The sequence below is a fragment of the Sus scrofa genome, chromosome 13 (assembly GCF_054392235.1).
Source record: "Sus scrofa isolate SSC_HxYL_T2T_F1_AM1 chromosome 13, Sscrofa_HxYL_maternal_Yorkshire_Landrace_v2.0, whole genome shotgun sequence".
NCBI lineage: Eukaryota > Metazoa > Chordata > Mammalia > Artiodactyla > Suidae > Sus > Sus scrofa.
The window spans coordinates 169,217,406-169,222,273 of NC_139395.1; the positions used below are offsets into that span (position 1 = coordinate 169,217,406).

At 35.9% G+C, this 4,868-nt stretch overlaps 1 non-coding gene across 1 annotated transcript; it reads left to right on the plus strand.

Moving 5' to 3' along the window:
- Positions 1-3,779: 3,779 nt before the first annotated feature.
- On the plus strand, positions 3,780-3,935 carry LOC146397760 (U1 spliceosomal RNA). The gene has a single exon (XR_014825449.1). It is a non-coding gene; the product is annotated as a U1 spliceosomal RNA (small nuclear RNA).
- Positions 3,936-4,868: the final 933 nt, after the last annotated feature.

Genomic DNA, 4,868 nt, shown 5'->3' on the forward strand with positions numbered 1-4,868 from the left:
CCTTGCTCAGTGGGTCAAGGATCCGGCGTTGCCGTGAGCTGTGGTGTAGGTTGCAGATGCAGCTCGGATCCCGAGTTGCTGTGGCTCTGGCGTAGGCCAGTGGCTACAGCACCGATTGGACCCCTAGCCTGGGAACCTCCATGTGCCGTGGGAGCGGCCCAAAGAAATAGCAAAAAGACAAAAAAAAAAAAAAAAAAAAAGGCATTTGTAGTTGCATTGTAACTAAATTAAGGATCTTGCAATAGGGAACTTATCTTGGATTAGAGAGGTGGGCCCACTATAGTAACAAGACTTTTAATAAGAGGGAGGCAAGAGAGCTGGTCAGAGAAGGAGATGATGGAAGCAAAGGACAGAAAGGAGACAGATTTAAAGATGCTGTGCTTTGAAGAAAGAAGAAGGGGCCAGAAACCAAAGAAAGCAAGCAGGCTCTAGACATTGGAAAAGGGAAAGGAACAGATTTTCCCTGAGAGCTACTAGGAGAAGTGTTGGCCTGTCAACACATTGATTATACCCATTAATGCTGTTCTGGCTTCCAACCTCCAGAATTACAGGAAAATAATTTTATACTATTTTGCTGCTAAGTGTGTGATATTTGTTGTAGTAGCATTATAAAGCTAATATACTCATCAACACACTTGGCTGTCCTTTTCAAAGGAATTATTTCAGGCCAGCTAACTATAAATTATTTCCCTTGTTTGATCATCTTGTTCACTGATTTAAACCAGAACAATAGATTTTTTTTTTCATTGATCTGTATAAATATCGGAAGATACATGATTGATGTTTGATAGATCTCTCTCTGGGTATTTACTACAAAGGACCCATGAGGCTGGATAGAAAGAGATCATCTCTGTTTTATATGGAGAGCTCATGCTAAAAATAGCACAGAGCAAAGCATAATCAAGAAATTGGGAAAAACAAGGAGTTCCCCTCATGGCTCAATGGTTAACAAACCCAACTAGTATCCATGGGAATGTGGGTTCGATCGCTGGCCTCACTCAGTGGGTTGGGGATCCTGCATTGCCGTGAGGTGTGGTGTAGGTTGCAGACATAGCTCTGATGTGGCCTTGCTGTGGCTATCATGTAGGCAGGCAGCTACAGCTCCCATTTGACCTCTAGCCTGGAAACCTCCATATGCAGTGGGTGTGGCCCTAAAATGAAAAAAGACAAAAAAAAAAAAAAAAAAAGAAAGAAAAAGAAATTGGGAAAAACAAAATGAAAAATAGATTCCTGATGTACTTGAGTGATCAAAGATCCAGTCATAACAACTTCACAGTTCCATGAACTACTATTTTATTTTAATAAAATTTGAATTGAATTTATATAAATTGTGACTAAAAATCCTAGAGCAATACACAGGGTAAAAGATGTAAGGTGACTCAAAAGGAAAAGAGTGGAGCTGTAATTAATTGTAGCAAAGCATGTTGAGAAACTGTAAAATTTTTAGGTGTGCCGAAGTTCCTGAAATTGATGTTATGGAAAAAGAGAAAGAAAAATGTAGAAAATAGGTGTTAAATGATTGAATTAGATAGAAATGAGCTTAAAGCTTGGTAGATGGTAGAGAAAGGTAGAAAAGATTAGAAATAATTAGTATGACTTCTAAAGGGAGTTGCATCATGAAGAACTTATGAAAAACAGTATTATGGGCAGGCATAAGTTTGACCCCCTAACTAATAGGAACATAGAGGGAGGGTAATGGAAATTGCTCTGCCCTGGATGAGCCAGTGTTGCTCACTGATGAGAAGTGGAGGAAAAAAAAAATAATGGAACTATAAAATTTAAACAACCCATATATTTAAAAAATTTTAGATTCACGATTTTAATTTTTTTTAATCTTTTAGCCAAAATTTAAAATATAACCAGTATGAGAAAATTTCACCTGTATCGATACTACGGTAACTGAGCCAGAGTTTTCTAATGCATAGGCAATCATTCTTTTTCCAACTGTTGGTTAATGATGGAAGAGAAGAAGCAACAGGAGGAAGGGGAAAGGAAAGGGGTGAAGTGGCAAGGGGCAGAGATGGGAGGAGAAAGAAGGAAAGTCTTTAGGAAAAGGATCTAAGGCAGAATTGACAATAGTGTTCAAGAGAGTCTCCTGTAATCACTGCCTCACTTTATTCCCAGCCACTCTGCTCTTTTTCCAACAGAAGCAATTTAATTTTCACAGAACATAGAATCCCTACAACAGTGCTTAATATAATGGCATTTAATCACAGAGCACTCAGAAAACATTTGTTGATGAAAACGACGTTTGTCTTCCAATTATTATCATCATTCTAATGAGCAGTGAGATGGATTAAAGATGAGAAAAAAATGTGTTCTGGATTACTCACTTAGGGATAACTAATAGTTGAATAAAAAATAGAACAAAATGTTGATTTACTCTCTTTCTTGCTTTCTAGTGGATGTAGATGCCAGAGGATGTAGTGAATTGCATTAGTCAAGCATAAACCCAATTCCTTCTCAAGTCTAATTCCAGAGTATAAAGTAACACTTCTCTGAACATGACTTCTCTTAAGAAGCAGAAATGTTCAACTGTGTTAAGGCAGGTCTTCATCCAAGATAATCCGGTATTAAGCTTTAAAAATGGCTGTGAAAAGCAGTGGCAATCATGCTGCTTGTATGTAAAATATTTAAATAACTTTGAGTGTTGTTGGGGCTGCAGATTTGAAATTTGGCAGATTCCCCCTATGTTCAGTGCTAATCTATTTCAGGGTTTCTTCCAATTTAAGCAGAGCAAGGAAAACGTCATCTTGATCATCTGGGTTAAAGTTGAGGAAACATGCTTATAGGATGCAGCTCCAGTTGCTTTGTAAAGCCTTTTTGAAATACTATCTGCACAAACATTTTTCCTATTGTAGAAACCAAACCAAATAAAACATAACCTTTCCTCTTTATGTTTTCCATTTTTCTAATGAGGATTTTTGGTTTCTAACAGCAGTTTCGTCTAAATGCTTCTAGCCGACTTTGCCTTTTTAAAAAGCAGAACACTTAGTAAGTCAGCAATGGAGGGAAAAAGCTAAGATGTCATCAATTTATTGACCAATCTAAGTGTATAGAGAAATGCATGTGGAAAATTTAAAAGTATGGAAAAATCAGGAAAGTTGTTTGCATTTTAAGCATGTACAACTAAATGTTTGTCATGTTTTATTACAAAACCTCCAATCTCTCAGAGCTGAAGTCTACTTCCCCTATCTTTCTGTTAGTTATCTTTCTCACATGAAGTTTTTGGACATAAGTCAACCTTATTTTAATTATTCCCTCAGGTGGGCAAAATAATCATGAAGCATGAAACAAATCACAGGTTAGGGAAAATTGTATCATGTTTTCTAATGGAAATTAAATATGTTGTCCAGTGATAAAGGATGAGCTTCAGAATGTCATGCTTTTCTGATCTGCTTTCAGCCTAACTGGGGCTCACAGCCTCCTCCTGGGTCATTGGTATGCAGAACTACCAGTCCTTCTGCTTCATGCACAGGCTTTTTGAGTTTCCTCCTGCAGGCTGCATGCTAATGAGGAAGGTTGCAGTGTCATCTGCCAGTGGCAAATCCCTGGATATATCTACCAGTATCCAGAATGGGAGAATTAACTTGTATTGAGTTAGGGGCTCTCTAATTAGGAGACCATAACTAACAGCTTGTCAAAATATATTCCTTTGAGTTAAAGTAACTAAACTGTGATGTCTTGAAGTATTTATAACGGGTAATTTGCTGGGGTCAATTGCTAGTGTGTTTTGCATTTGATCATCAGTCAATTATTACTATATAAAAAGAGCAGTAATACTTACCTGATGGGGGAGATACCATGTTCATGAAGGTGGTTTTCCCAGGGTGTTTCATCCTTTGCTCCAGTTATGCTGAGCCCTGCCATTTCCTAAAGTCCAAGAAACTGGACTGTGTAATTTGTGGTAGTATCAGGCTGTGTTGTCCTTTTTCCCTGGGGGAAAAAAAATGATATCACAGAATCATTTATACTAGTAGTTTACTTATAAGAATAATAACTATATATAAATTCAGGGGTGGTACATGATAAAATATATATTTATCGAAAGATTTGTCATAACAATTTCAAATTGAAAACAAATATTTCCTTGTGATTCTCCTAGAAATATACTTCAAATAATCTATACTTTTGATGTGATAAGGTTTTTATAGGAAATATTTTTTAACTTGAGGTATAACTGACATAACATTATATTAGTTTCAGGTGTACAATGTAATGATTTGATATTTGTGTATATTACAAAATGATCACCACAATAAGTCCAGTTAACAACCATTACCATATATAATTACAAGTTTTTTTCTTGTGATAAAAACTTTTAAGATCTACTTTCTCAGTAATTTTCAAGTATGCAATACAGTATTATTAACTATAGTCACTATGATGTACATTATATCTTGTGACTTTATTTTATTGTACCGTTTGTACGTTTTGACCTTCTTCACTCAATTTTGCCCAACCCCACCCCCCTTGCCTCTTGCAACCACTATAACTATGATGTAGCATTTCAAGCATTTTTTAAAATTATAAACTTGCTTGTTCAAGGTATTTTATATGCAAATTTATTCCCTCTCCTCATAAATAGCTATGTAGCCTGGAGATTCTTGGTAGTGGAAATTCAAGAAAAAATAAAACCTTTTTTTTCCCGTTTCCATCTCTTTTACTTTTTATACTTGCTCTCTTCTACTTTTGATTCTTTCTTTGGTAACAGATTGTAGGTTAACTTTTACATAGGTATTTTAGTTTTAGCCTTATTTAAGACAGAGTAAAATGTATAAATTATGATCTTAGAAATGGAACACAGCTATAACAACAGTAAGACTTTTTCTCCAAGTTTTGTGGTATAATTTTTACTGTGGTTTTCA